The sequence below is a fragment of the Felis catus genome, chromosome X (genome assembly GCF_018350175.1).
Source record: "Felis catus isolate Fca126 chromosome X, F.catus_Fca126_mat1.0, whole genome shotgun sequence".
In the NCBI taxonomy this organism is placed as follows: domain Eukaryota; kingdom Metazoa; phylum Chordata; class Mammalia; order Carnivora; family Felidae; genus Felis; species Felis catus.
Window position 1 is genome coordinate 41,637,950 of NC_058386.1, and position 15,484 is coordinate 41,653,433.

General features: G+C 43.1%; 1 long non-coding RNA gene and 1 other non-coding gene across 3 annotated transcripts; both read left to right on the top strand.

Moving 5' to 3' along the window:
- Positions 1-259: 259 nt before the first annotated feature.
- TRNAE-CUC lies at positions 260-332 on the top strand. Its single transcript has one exon. It is a non-coding gene; the product is annotated as a tRNA-Glu (tRNA).
- A 1,429-nt stretch (positions 333-1,761) lies between these two features.
- On the top strand, positions 1,762-9,064 carry LOC109496309. 2 transcript variants are annotated; one of them, XR_006593061.1, is made up of 3 exons: positions 1,762-3,014; positions 4,193-4,284; positions 8,925-9,064. It is a non-coding gene; the product is annotated as an uncharacterized LOC109496309 (long non-coding RNA). The 2 variants fall into 2 exon arrangements; XR_002152324.3 differs by lacking the exon at positions 4,193-4,284.
- The last annotated feature ends 6,420 nt before the right edge of the window (positions 9,065-15,484 follow it).

Below are 15,484 nucleotides of genomic sequence, written 5' to 3' on the forward strand. Positions count from 1 at the left end.
GCTAAAGCTTTTTACTGATATTTGTGATCTTATGGAGGCTGTGGACTAGAATTGGGGCACGGGAACTGGTGCAGCAGTCTGTCTTTTTAAAAGCCTCCCCCTTTTCCCCTTTGGTCTCTTTGGTCAATGTTTCATTTATTTCCTGGAGTGTTTATGTTTCAAAGGCATGATACAATTTACAACTTCCCGGGACAGAGAAAGAATGCAAGTTTTCTCCTCAGAGTGTTTAGGTAATTGCTATGGAAAATTTTCCTTAGGCGCCTGGTTGGCTCAGTTGGTAGAGCATGTGACTCTCGATCTCAGGGTCATGAGTTCAAGCCCCATGTTGGGTGTGGAGCCTAGTTGAAAATTTCTTTTTTTCTCAGTATAAGGGGTCAGAAAGCATGAGGCATTTCGTACATTTCTTCATGAAACCTAACATCCTCCTCTTCTCTTTCCTCACTTTCTCAGGGATTCCACCTCTTCGCATCCTAATCAGGCTTTGTCACAAATGCTCGGATCTTAATCTGACGCATTTTAGGCTCTCCTAGCTTTGCCAAATGTCACGCTATAAGATCTCTAACTTGGGGTTCCTGGCTGGCTCATTGGGTGGAGCGTGTGACTCTTGATCTCAGGGTCGTGAGTTTGAGCCCTACATTGGATGTACAGATTACTTAAAAAAAAAGTCCTCTAACTCATTATCCTGTTTCCCCACCTCGTCTGCCATCCCCAAAGCTAGTACAACCACACATTCTTCTTTGAAAAAATTTTTTTTGGGTGGGTGCCTGGGTGGCTCAGTCAGTTGGGCGTCCGACTTCAGCTCCAGTCACGATCTCGCGGTTTGTGGGTTCGAGCCCTGAGTTGGGCTCTGTGCTGACAGCTCAGGGCCTGGAGCCTGCTTCGGATTCTGTGTCTCGTTCTCTCTCTGCCCCTCTACCACTTGTTCTCTGTCTCTCAAAAAGAAATAAATGTAAAAAAAAAATTTAAAGATAAAATAAAGAATAATTTTTTAATGTTTATTCATTTTTGAGAGACACAGAGAGACAGTGTGAACAGGGGAGGGGTAGAGAGAGACACAGAATCCGAAGCAGGCTCCAGGCTCTGAGCTGTCAGCACAGAGCCCAACACAGGGCTTGAACCCATGAACCACAAGATCATGACCTGAGCAGAAGTTGGGCGCTTAACCGACTGAGCCACCCAGGCGCCCCCTGTCTCCTCACTTCAAAATAAATGCCACATGCAAAAGAATGGAATTAGGTCCCTTGCGTATGTGAGCACCATACGTGAAAATCAACTCGAAATGGATTAAAGACTTACACGTAAGATCTCACAGGTTTGGGGGGGGGGGGTTCGAGCCCTGCATCCGGGTATCTGCTGCCAGCGCAGAGCCCAGTTCAGATCCTCTGTCCTCCTGTCTCTCTGCACCCCCCCACCCCCCACCCCGGCTATCTCTCTCTCAAAAACAAACATTTTTTAAAAAAAGAAAATACAGGTTATTGTATGAGATTTCGTGAGGTCTTAACGGACAGGACTTTTATCTGCTGCTTACGTGGTGGCGGGCACTCCATAAGTCATCAATACTGTCTTGCGCATTAACTAGGGCGATAGGGGTTAACGCTCCCTCCGCGCAGCTTCCTGAAGCCCCCGACAAGCCCCGCCCCTGTCGCCAAGTTCACAGGTGCCTGCGCAGCCTGTGCAGCGGCACCAACCAGAGGCACGCACAGACCCCAAGGGACGGGGAACCTAGGGAGGGCTGGGGGAGACCTAGAAGGGAGGGGCTGGAGTGGGATGTGAAAAGCCCGCCGAGGTGCCCAAGGAGACGTGAGAGGCGGGGAGAGAAAGGGGAGATGCTGGAGGGGCGACGTGGCCCCACGGCAGGAGCCGGTTCCAGGCGGGGGCGCCTGGGTGCTCCAGGTCAGATTACGGGGGCCCGACACCCGCAGTGACTTGGCAGAACGCCGGCTCCACACCGGGCGAAACAGGCACCCACCCATCGCTGGATCCACCAGGCTCCTCGCTCATCGCGTAACCTAAACGCACCCCCCCCCCCCGCCCCCGCCTGCACACCAAGGAGTTAATTGCTTCAACCCTGAGATCTTTCTCGAACCTTCCAGCTCTGTTGGGGGCTGGCCAAATGCAAGCTCGCTCCCAGAGGCAAACCGTAGCTCCTTAGCGACCAATGCCAGGGTGACTGGCGATGGAGAGCCGTTGGGGGCCTCAGGTGCTGGAAGAGGAGTATTTACTGTCGGCCTTCACACACCTTATGTCTGGAAAAGCTGCGTCGGAGCACCAGGGGGATGAAGGGGGGGTATCTGCTAGCCCCCCTTATTAGTGGCTTCTAAATGCCACTCACCACGAGAAGATTCAGGGCTCTTTGAAGAAATCGCTTTTTCTAGGGCTGAGCCAGGAAAGTACAAGATGAGCTTGGAACATCTTGTGCCAGAAAGTAAGGGAGTGCTCAGAGGATGCTGGGGACATATCAGAATGATACGAGAGGCAGCCCAGAGAGGGTCTCACTAGGTCAAATCTGGACAATTGAAGCACCAAAATAAATAATATTAAGATTTCTAGTTCCCACCAAGTTGGAGTAGCCCCATTCCTCCCAAACCCTCCTGCTTGCAACTAAAGATTCCTGTAGCACAACAAACAGGAAGTTCTGAAAGGTGGAAAGAAAACAAACTTCTTAAGGACCCCCAGGATTTGAGAAATAACAGGGCAGTGAATTTCCTCAGCTGCCTCACTGCCACCTGTAAGCCCTGGATGGGGGCCCATCCAGAACCGCCCACAGGAGCGGAAGAAAAATAAAAAATAAAAAGCCACGGGGAAAGTCTGCTCCCCTTGGCCAAAGGTGCCACAATACAGGTGGACTAACAACAGGAAACTTTTTAGGTAATACCAGCCCCGCAGCAGCCGGGTACCAATGGAAAATTCACCCCCACTCACTTGAACAGATTACACCAGGCAGCGAGAGAGGGGATCTAATCCGGAATTGCACATTCTCCTCACGTCTCGGGTCAGCAGGGCCCAGCAAGCAGGTGAGTTTACAATCCCACACAGAGATGAGGAGATGATGCAAGCCTGTGCCCTAATTTTGCTGGGGACACGTTTCCTGCTGAGGGAGGAGACGAGTTTCCGGGCAGTGTAAGTGGTGTTGGATGGGTCGCATCTCCCATATATTTGCTGAGTTTTTGTTTAGTGGTTTTATCAGTTAATAAGAGTGGGTGTTGAAGTCTTCAACTCAGTGCATCTGTTTATTTCTCCTTTCAGCTCCATTAGGATTTTTTTTTAATATTATTATTATTGAAGGGCGTGCGTGGGTGGCTTGGTTGGTTGAGTGTCCCAGTGTTGATGTCAGCTCGGGTCTCGATCTCAGGGTTGTGGGTTCAGGCCCCTCCTTGGGCTCCACGCTGGGCATGAAGCCTACTTAAAAAACATTACTGACGTATAGTTGACATGCAGGGTTATATTAGTTTCAGGTGTACGACATTGTGATTTGACAATTCTATGCATTATGCAGTGTGCTCACCCCAATAAGTATAGCTACTGTCACCATGTAACATTATTACAGTATTGTTGACCCTGCTCCCTAGGCTGTACCTTTTTCATCCCCATGACTTATTTATTTTATAACTGGAGGTTTGCACCTCTTAATCCCCTTCACCTATTTCAGTCATCTCCCCATCCCTTCTCCCCTCTGGCCACCACCAATTTCTTCTTTGTATTTATCAGTCTGTTTCTGTTTGTTGTTGTTTTATTTTGTTTTAGTTTTTTTAGATTCCACATATAAATGAAATCATATGGCATTTGGTTTTCTCTGCCTGATGTATTTTACTTAGCATAATACCCTCTGGGTCCGTCCATCTTGTGAGCGACAAGATTTCATTCTCTTTTATGGCTGAGTAATATCCTATTGTATGTATATATACCACATCTGCTTTATCCATTCATCTATGGACCCACACTTGGGTGACTTCCGTATCTTCCCTGTTGTAAACAACGCTGCAACGAACATAGGGGTGCATGTGTCTTTTTGAACTAGTGTTTTTGTTTTCTTTGGGTAAATACCTAGTAGTGGAACTACTGGACCGTATGGTATTTCTATTTTTATATTTAAAAACAACCTCCATACTGTTCTCCATAGTGACTGCACCAATTTACGTTCCTAGTGACAGCGTATGGCAATACTCATTATTTCTTGTGTTTTTGATACTAGTCATTCTGACTGGTGTGCATCAGTGTTTGGTTTACGCATTTTGAAGCTCTTTCGTCTGGTACCTGCACATTTAGGATTGTTACATCTTCCTGGTACGTTGATCCTTTTATCATTATGCAATGTCCCTCTTTGTTTTTACTGAAGTTTTGTTTTGTTTTGTTTTGTTTCGTTTTGGGTTCTTTTTGTTTTTGTTTTTGTTTTTTGTTCTGAAGTCTACTTTATCTGATATGGTGTTAAATATACATGGAGAAAAGATTTAAGACAATTACATTTAAAAAGTGGGAAGGGTAAAGGAAGTAAGGTTTCTAGACCTCATTCAAAGTAGCAAATGCTGATACCAATAGATAAGTTACATTATCTACTGGTTAGGAAGGCAACCACTAAGAAATCTATACAAAGCTCCACACTCAAAACACTATAAATAAGTCAAGATGGAATCCTAAAACATCTTCAAGGACCCCACAGGAAAGTAAGAAAAGAGAAAGGAATAAGAAACAGAGAAAACAGGGGCGCCTGGGTGGCTCAGTCAGTTGAGCGTCCGACTTCGGCTCAGGTCATGATCTCACAATCTGTGAGTTCGAGCCCCGCGTCGGGCTCTGTGCTGACAGCTCAGAGCCTGGAGCCTGTTTCAGATTCTGTGTCTCCTTCTCTCTCTGACCCTCCCCCATTCATGCTCTGTCTCTCTCTGTCTCAAAAATAAATAAACGTTAAAAAAAAAACAGAGAAAACAAACAAAAAACCCATTAGCATGGCAGACTTACACTCTAACATATCAATAATGATCTTAAATGTAAATGATCTAAATTCATCAATTAAGACACATTGGCAGAGTGGATTAAAAACATGACCAAATACCATGCTAGAGGGGCACCTGGGTGGCTCAGTTAGTTAAGCTACCAACTCTTGGTTTCGGCTCAAATCATGATCTCATGGTTTGTGAGATCGAGACCCACGTCGGGCTCTGTGCTGACTGTTCGAAGCCTGCTTAGGATTCTCTCTCCTTCTCTTTCTGCCCTTCCCCCACTCACACTTATGCTCATGTGCTCTCTCTCAAAATAAATCAGTAAGAAAAACTTAAAAAAACAACAACAAATAACATGCTAGAATAAAGAACTCCCAAAAGTCAACAATAAAAAAAACAAACAATCCCATTAGAAAATGGGCAAAAGGTATGAAGAGACATTTCACTGAACGGGATATGCAGTGGCAAATAAGCCACGAGATGTTCAGCCCCACCGTCCATTAGGGAAATTAATACTGAAACCACAAAGAGCTATCACTGCACACCTGTCAGAATGGCTACGGTCAAACACACAAGAAACAACAGGTGTTAGCGAGTACCTGGAGAAAGAGACCCCCTCCTGAACTGTTGGGCATGCAAACTGGTGCATCTACTGTGGAAAAGAGTATGGAGTTTCCTGAAAAAGTTAAAAACAGAACTACTCTACCATCCCGCAATCACACTACTGGGTATTTACCCCCAAAATACAAAAACACTGGGGCACCTGGGTGGCTCAGTCAGTTAGGTGTCCAACTTCAGCTCAGGTTATGATCTCACAGTTGGTGAGTTCGAGCCCCACGTCGGACCCTGTGCTGACGGCTAAGAGCCTGGAGCCCGCTTCGGATTCTGTGTCTCCCTCTCTCTGCCCCTCCCCTGCTAGCACTCTGTCTCTCTGTCTTTTAAAACTGAATAAATGTCAAAAAAAGTTTTTTATTTTGTTTAATGTTTATTTATTTTTGAGAGAGAGAGGCAGTATGAGCGGGGGAGGGGCAGAGAGACAGGGGGACACACAGAATCCGAAGCAGGCTCCAGGCTCTGAGCTGTCAGCACAGAGCCCGACGAGGGGCTCAAACCCACGAACTGTGAGATCATGACCTGAGCCGAAGTCGGCCACTTAACTGACTGAGCCACCCAGGTGCGCCCCCCCCCAATTTTTTTAATAACTCTTATAGACTAAAGATGAGACAATGAAAGCCTTTTTCTCCCTTACCAACTTGGAAGTTTTGATGCCAAAATAGCATGTATTTCCAGGTGCTGTGGCTTCCCCCTATTCAATTAATGCCCTGGCATGGTTCTGGTTTGGGTGGTGATTAGTTTAATTGCTCCTTGTATGGCATTTTCTTCCTCTACGTCTCACTGCTTTTAAAACTGAAGATATTTAAAGGGTTCTGAGATTTTCCCTCGATTAAAAGTTTTCACTATTTTTTCTATATGCTATTTTTGACAAAGTTTCAGATATTTCTAGGGTATCTAGTAGTTATTTGGGGAAAAAACAAAAATTCGTTATCTATCTTACTCCTTATGCCACAAGAAATTCCTTCTGGATAGAAGCTTTAAATGCTAAAAACAAAACAATACAATACAAACCCAGACAAACCTAAAGAAAAAAAAAGACATTGGGAGTATTAAATTAAAACAAAGGCAAATATATGTTTTTAAAACTCAGGTTTGAATCCAGGTTCTTTTTTTTTTAAGTTTATTTATTTATTTTGAGAGAGAAAAAACACAAATGGGGGAGGGGCACAGAGAGAGGGAAAGAGAGAGAATCCCATTGTTAGCACAGAGCCCCATGTGGGGCTCGAACTCACGAATCATGAAATCATGACCTGAGCCGAAGTCGGATGCTCAACCGACTGAGCCAGCCAGGCACCCCAAAGGTGAATATTTCTATAACTGACAAATAAGATGTCATGAAAGAAAAAGAACTGACAAATTAAGCCTCCTAAAAATATAATTGTGTATGCTTCTGAACATTTTGCTATTCTTATACCAACATATTTTTTTTTTACCAGAAATGAGTTCAGTGAATGGTTATTGCTTTGCAATTTATTTGTATTCACTTGGCAATAAAATAATGGTGTCTTTCCAAAGTAGTGCCTTTGTTTTAATGGGTGTATAAGTATCTCATTATATTGAGATCGAGAATGTATTCTCTTTCATATTCTTCTCTTTTGTAAATGTCTTAACTGACTAGGTTATAGGAGAAGCAAAGAATAAGCGTACACCAATATTTATAATGCCTAGAGATTCTTTTCAAAGGGTTTCAAAGCACCTAATCCAATGTTTTTTTGTGACATCCTCTGTTCCAGTGTGTGACTGGACATAAGTGATTCTGGAAAAAAAAATGCTGAGTCACAGGACATATAGTTTTTTTCACCACTCCCAGGTGGACATGAATCTTAATATTAAAAAAAACAAACAATAGTAATTAAGATTCTGAAGATAATAAAGTTATGGATGTTGGAAAATTGAATCGTTTTTGATGAGGGAAACAAAGGCATTGTAGATTAAATTAAAATCTCCTCACAGTTTGCAGCCCACTGAGAGACACCGGAAATGTGCAGAGCGTGACCTTCCTAGAGGAACTCATGGCTGCCTTAGTGCCTTAATGTTTATATTTTATTAACAACTAAAAGTAACTTTATCTTAACAGTTGAAAGCCTTGCATCAAAATTCCTTGGAGACTTGATCACTCTTCCCCCTCCCTCCACAAACTTAAAAGTACACAATCAGTCACTCCTCACAACCGCAGTGCAGCTCTTTCTGCCCACGGGGTCCTGTCCCTGTGATATAATAAAATCACTTTTTGCACCAAAAACGGCTCAAGAATTCTTTCTTATCCATTTGCTCATGAACCCCACTTTAAATTTCGTCAGTTTTGCTTTCCAGAGCGATGATAAAGATGTGCCATTTTAGTTATTAACTTTAAAAAATAAGGGCGCGTGGGTAGCTCAGTCAGTTGAGCGTCCAGCTCCTGATTTTGGCTCAGGTCTGGATCCCAGGGTTGTGGGTTCGAGCCTCTCGTCGGGCTCTGTACTGACAGCTCAGAGCCTGGAGCCTGCTTTGGATTCTGTGTCTCTCTCTCTCTCTGCCCCTCCCCTGCTTGCACTCTGTCTCTTTCACTCTCAAAAATAAATTAAAAACAACAACAACAACAAAATAAAATTTCCCTTACACCCTCCGTGGCCTGTTTCCTTCCAGAAAATTCCGTGGACAGGATTTTGCACATAGCCTGGTAGAGGGCCCTGTGTTCTGAGCCACAATCAGGCATATGTAGGAGACACTGCAGACCCAGTTAGGATGGAAATCAGGAATGAGGGCTTCTAACCTCCCACACTCCACCCACAGGGCTATCAGTTTCCATTTACAGCTGTTCAGGCATTTAATACAACAGCTTAGGAGAAATACATTCAAAAGGAATACATCACAATGGTAAAGGATGGTTATTACTGTCGAGATGAGATGATGGCTGATTTTGCCACATTCTTTTGTTTTCCTGATTTTAATGGTAGCACATGTATTTTGTTTTGAATATTCCACTTTCAAAAAGAAAATACAGAAGAAAGAAAAAACAAGAGACAGGAAGTAAATATATGCTTATCAAAAAGATTCAAAACATTTAGACCCACTTTTTAAAAAACTTATTAAAAGCATTTTTAGAACAGTATAAAATAACGTAGGGGCACCTGGGTGGCTCAGTCGGCTAATTGTCTGACTTCGGCTCAGGTCATGATCTTGCAGTCTGTGAGTTCGAGCCCTGCATTGGGCTCTGTTCTGACAGCTCAGAGCCTGGAGCCTGCTTCGGATTCTGTGTCTCCTTCTCTCTTTGTGCCCCTCCCCTGGCTCTGTCTCTCTCTCAAAAATAAATAAACATTAAAAAAATTTTTTAAGTGACATGCATGAGAATGACCCATTTAACCTTTATCTAATTTGTCATTTTTATCCTTTCAGCAAAAAAAAAGTGGAAAAATCGACTTATGTGAAGAAGGCACGGATCACTTTTCCAGAAACAAATTTTATCTTGATTTCAAGGAGGAAAAACCTGTCTGTGATGACTTTCTGTCATTCAAGTATATTTTGAATTAAAGGGTCATTTGTGTGTTTATTCCACAAATATTGAGAGATTACTTTTATGTGCCAGGCATTTTTCATTCCATAAACTTCCTCCCCACCCCCACCCCCAATAGGTTTTCCTGCCTAATCTAGATCACAAGCCCTTCTCATTAGGAAACTAGCATGGTTACTATTTTCATTCCGTCTGGTAGATCTTTGTCTCCCCAACCCCAGCTGTCACTTGGCTAAGGCCCCTTCTTTCCTTAGTTCTTCAAGTATTTTTCATGGAGAACTTCTCGTCCCCCCACCACAACTGGCTTCTGCCTGTGGGGCAGTCCCATCCTCAGGACCCCTGGATGGGCGCCTTCATCAGACTCTTCCAGACACCAGGTTTTCCGCTAAACTGTGGGGACCAGGAAGGAAGGCCAGGAAACCCCTGAGCCAAATCTGCTGACATGGAAGTCCCCTGTATGCAGAAGTGGACTGTACTTAAAGATTAAGTAGGTTTGTAAACATTCTCTAGTTTCAAGCCAGGGTATTTCCTCTTTCCCATCATATTTTATTTTACATTTTTAAATGTTTATTTCGAAATGATTTTATTTGTTTACTTTTAAATGTTTTATTTATTTTTGAGACAGACAGACAGAGTGCGAGCAGGGGAGGGGCAGAGAGGGAGACAGAGGATCTGAATGAATCAGGCTCTCCACTGAGAGCTGAGAGCCCGATGCAGGGCTCCAACTCACGATGAAATCATGACCTGAGCCGAAGTCGGAAGCTTAATCGACTGAGCCACCCAGGTGCCCCTACTCGGAAATGATTTTAAATTTACAGAAAACTTGCAAGAATAGTACATAGACACTTTTATGATGAATAGGATATTTTGTAGACTCAAACCCCTCCCAACCAGTTAATATTCGTTGATTACTCTTGCCTAAATTAAGAATGATTGAAAGCGGAGATTTTCTTTTTTAAAATGTTTATTTATTTATTTTGGGGAGAGAGAGCGTGAGAGAGCACACAAATAGGGGAGGGGCAGAGAGAGAGGGATACAGAGAATCTGAAGCGGGTTGTAGGCTCTGAGCTGTCAGCACAGAGCCTGACTCGGGGCTTGACCCCACAAGCTGTGAGATCATGACCTGAGCCGAAGTTGAATGCTTAACCAACTGAGCCACCCAGGCGCCCCTGAAAGTGGTGATTTTCTAACTCTTATCAATTTTTTTTCTACATTTACTAATTGTATTCTACTGTAAGGCACCTGGTATAGATTAAAAAGTTTGCATCCTTCCAAAATTCCTGTGTTGAAAATCTAATAACCAAGGTGACAGTGTTAGAAGGTGGGGCCTTTGGGAAGGGATTAGGTCATGATGGTGGAGCCCTCATGAATGGGATACAAGCGACCCAGATAGCTCCCTCTCCCCTTCTACCAAGTGAAGACAGTGATAAGTTGGTAGTTTGCATCCTGGAAGAAGGCCTTCACCAGAACCGCACCATACAGGCACCCTGATCTTAGACTTCCTGCCTCTAGAAGTGTGAGAAATAAATTTCTGTTGTTTCTAAGCCACCCATTCTGTTGTATTTTGTAATCGCAGCCCAAACAAACTAACATAGCACCCTTATTTATCCATTTGTGCCTGTATGTTGTACATGTGTGTGTATGCACTTATTATGAGTACGGGTTCATGGATTCTTATTAAAAATGGTTATAATCTGTTACTAAGCATTTATTTTGATACTCAAATGATCCCATTTTTGGCCAGTGGAAGCCCCTGCAAGCTGGCTTTTGTGTCCTTTTGACATGTCTCCATCAGTGAGCACATCCTTACTTAATTGCACAAAAATGTGTTCCAAGTTCATGTGTTTTCCCTGCCCCGATTCCTTCTAACGGGGAATAACATTTAAAAACCAAGATTTGTCTGCATTTTAAAGTTTTTCATTTATGGTTTGTCAATTATAACTTACATTTTCCTTTTAACAGTTAATATTGAGTATTATTTTCCTTTTTTAAAATTTTTTTATTTTTTTAAGTTTATTTTTGAGAGAGAGAGAGAGCACAAGCAGGGGAGGAGCAGAGAGAGAGGGAGAGAGAGAATCCCAAGCAGGCTCCACACTGACAGTGCAGAGCCTGATGTGGGGCTCAAACCCATGAGCCATGAGGTTGTGACCTGATCCAAAATCAAGAGTTGGATGCTTAACCAACTGAGCCACTCAGGCACCCCAATATTGAGTATTTTTGAAGCAAATCATTTTAAATGTAAACACTTTTATTCCATTATCATTTTATTTATATTGTGACAGAATATGTTAAAATCCTGTACACCTATTTCAGGGGTGCTGCGTGGCTCAGTCAGTTAAGTATCTGGCTTCAGCTCCGGTCATGATCTCGCAGCCTGTGAGTTCAAGCCCCGCGTCAGGTTCTGGGCTGACGGCTCAGAGCCTGGAGCCTGCTTCAGATACTGTGTCTCCCTCTTTCTCTGCCCCTCCTCTGCTTGTGCTCTCTCTCTCTCTCAAAACTAAATAAACATTAAAAAAATTTTAAATCTACCCACCTATGTTGGTCCAAAGGTACACATTTTCAGTTATAAGATGAATAATTTCTGCGGATGTAACATACAGCATGCTGATTATGGTTAATAATACTGTATTATATACCTGAAATTTGCTAAAAGAATAAATCTGAAGTGTTCTCACTACAAAAAGATGATAATTATGGAAGGTGATGGATATGTCCAATAGCTTCATTGTGGTAATCATGTCATAATGTATAGGTATATCAAATCATTATATTGTACATTTTAAATATATATGATTTTTATGGTCAATTATACCTCAATAAGGCTAGAAAAAAATCCCCAACTCACCTAACAGTGGATACTCTGATGTGGCGTCTAGATGTTCCTTTAAGCAATAACTTGTGGCCCCAGCTGCTGGGAGCGCTGGGAGCATAATCTTTAGCCACCAGCCCTTGCAAGGGTGGCCACAGTTGCAGAGGGACACCTAGCACGAGGCCATGCTCTCTCTCGGTCCACACCCAGTCACTGACTGATGAGGAGGTAGAAAGGCCTGGCTATCTTCAGCCCAGCTCTGGAAATCTCTGATTGGCCACCCTCCACCCAGAGCTTTCCTACATGATCAGCCAAGGCTGTCCAAAGGACTGCACATAACATCTCGACTTGCCCTTTTGTCCAATCTGGCCTCTCCCCCATTGCTTCCACGTGCACTGATGCCAAGAACATTCCCGAATAAACAGTCTGAACACTAAACTCCATTGCAGGGCCTGCATATTAGAAAACCCGATCTGCAATATCACCTTTCTACCTTGTAGCCTACGCTGTCAGATTTTAAAGGAAATGACAAACATTGTGACTATCTGGTCAGATGGATGAGTCTTTGGCTGCAAGGTATATGGTTTCAACAAACTTCTGTGTATGATATAGTTAGTATTATGTGTCTAGATTGCACCTCAAGCTGCAAAGCTTCAGCCTACTGTGAAATGTGTGCCTTTTGAACGAAGATGTAAATGGAAAAAAATCCATTAACCCAGTTTAGATTTTTATTAGTATGTACAAATCTTAAGGCACAGAGACTCTTGGATTCAACATGAAAATCTGTCTCCTAATTGTGAAAAAAAAATTAGTGCTCTAGAAATGTAAGGATTTTATCTGAATTAAAACTTCATATTGAGGGGCACCTGGCTGTCTCAGTCGGTAGAGCATGTGACTCTTGATATCAGGGTTGTGAGTTCGAGCCCCACGTTGAGTGTAGAGATGACTTAAAATCCTTAAGCAATAACCCTCATATTAATGATAAAAATGTCTTTCACCATCCTGGCCTTTTTCATTTCTTTTTCTAAAATTTTTTTTCAATGTTTATTTTTGAGCGACAGAAGACAGAATGTGAGTGGGGGAGGGGCAGAGAAAGAGGGAGATCGAATTGGAAGCAAGCTCCAGGCTGAGTTGTCAGCAAAGAGCCTGATGTGGGGCTTGTGGTCGCGAACCGCGAGATCATGACCTGAGCCGAAGTCAGGTGCTTAACCGACTGAGCCTCCCAGGTGCCCCTTGTTTTTTTTTCTTTTGTGTCACATAAAACTTAAAATTAATCTGAATAGAAACATTTTGGGGCTCCTGGGTGGCTCAGTCGGTTTAGCATCCAACTTAGGCTCAGGTCATGATCTTGCTGTTCAAGAGTTTGAGCCCCGCATCTGGCTCTGTGCTGACAGCTCAGAGCCTGGAGCCTGCTTCCAATTCTGTGTCTCCCTCTCTTGCCGCCCCTCCCCTGCTCACGCTCTATCTCTCTCTCTCTGAAAAATAAAGAAACATTTAAAAAAATTTGTTTTAATCTGAATAGAAACATTTTATATCAGAATAAAATATTTGCATCTTCTTGAAATGTAATTTTAGTACAATATAAATTCAATATAAATGATACGTATTTAGTGCAATATAAATATATATTAAAAAATATAAATTTGGGGGTGCTTGGTTGGCTCAGTCGGTTAAGCATCTTACTCACAACCTCACAGTTTGTGAGTTCGGGCCCCGTGTTGGGTTCTACGCTGACAGTGCAGAGCTTGCTTGGGACTCTTTTTCTGCCTCTCTCTCTGCCTCTGTTTCTCTCTCTCTCTAAAATAAACATTTAAAAAATATATATATACATATATTTATAAATTTTTAGTACAAGTCTCTGTTGAAATCTTTCAATAATGCCACTAGAGGGCCTACATTGTAGGAAACACTTGGTACCATAAAGGTTGCTAGGTTTAGCAATTGCTGGTTTTGAGAGCTTTAACAGCTTTTTAAAAAATATTTTATTTTTATTTCTTTATTCAAAAAATTTTTAAATGTTTATTCATTTTTGAGAGACAGAGAGAACACAGCGTGAGCTGGGTCAAGGCAGAGAGAGAGGGAGACACAGAATCCGAAACAGGATCCAGGCTCTGAGCTGTCAGCACAGAGCCCGATGGGGGGCTCAAAGTCACTGACTGCGAGATCATGACCTGAGCCGAAGTTGGATGCTTAACCGACTGAGCCACCCTAATATTTAATTTTTTTTTAATTTTTATTACTTTTTTATTTTGAGAGAGAGAGAGAACAAGAGGGGAAGAGGCAGAGAGAGAGAGGGAGAGAGAGAGAATCCCAAGCAAGCTCCTGTCAGTGTGAATCCTGATGTAGGGCTCGAACCCACAAACTGTGAGATCATGACCTGAGCCAAAACCAAGAGTCAGACGCTTAACTGATTGAGCCACCCAGGAACCCCAACAGCTTTAAAATAGAAAATAACTAGCGTGAAGAAAGCGAGGAAGTGAGGGAGAGATGTAGAAAGGCAGACCGTGACAATGAAGCATGAGGCGATGATGGGTTACAGGAAGGATCTTAAATGTCCTAGGGCCTAACTGTCCCCATATTGCTCTTCAGAATTACGAAGTGCCATTTCCCATGGGAACTCAAAATTCTTCTTTCTTTTTTCTTTTTTTTTAGTGAGAATATCAATGATCTTTATTTCTCTCTTGTACTTTATTATACTTTCTGAATTTTTCTTTTTAAAAAAAATTTTTTATGTTTATTTATTTTTGACAGAGAGAGAGAGAGAGAGAGAGAGACAGAGCATGAGCGGGGGAGGGTCAGAGAGAGGGAGACACAGAATCTGAAACAGTCTCCAGGCTCTGAGCTGTCAGCACAGAGCCCCATGCAGGGCTCGAACTCACAGACCGAGAGATCATGACCTGAGCTGAACTTGGACGCTCAACCGACTGAGCCACCCAGGTGCCCCTGAATTTTTCTAATAGTACATTTAAGAAAGTCTTTTTAATGTTTATTTTATTGTTATTTTTAATGTTTACTTATTGATTTTGAGAGAGAGAGAGCGGGGGGAGGGGCAGAGAGAGGGAGAGAAAGAATCCCAAGCAGGCTCCCTGTTGTCAGCATGGAGCACGACACAGAGCTCAGACCCATGAACCATGTAATCATGACCTGAGCCAAAACCAAGAGTTGGATGCCTAACTGAGTGAATCACCCAGGCACCCCTATTTTTTTTTTTTTTTGATAGAGGGAGAGAGTGTATGTGGATGCTTGTGCACGCACGCAGGCAAGAGCAGAGGAGGGGCAGAGAGAGAGGGAGAAAGAATCCCAGTCAGAGAGAGATAGCCCCACCACAGGGGGACTCAATCATATGAAGAGATCATGACCTGAACTGAAATGAAGAGTCCATGGCTAGGGGCACCTGGGTGGCTCTGTCGGTTTAGCAGTTGAGCGTCTGACTTCGGCTCAGATCATGATCTTCCAGTGCTTGAGTTCGAGTCCCACGTCGAGCTCTGTGCTGACAGCTCAAAGCCTGGAGCCTGCTTTGGATTCTGTGTCTCCCTCTCTCTCTGCCTCTCCCCTGTTCATGCTGTCTCTCTCTCTCTCTTTCTCAAAAATAAATAAATGTTAGTAAATTTTTTTTAATTAAAAAAAAAAGTCCAT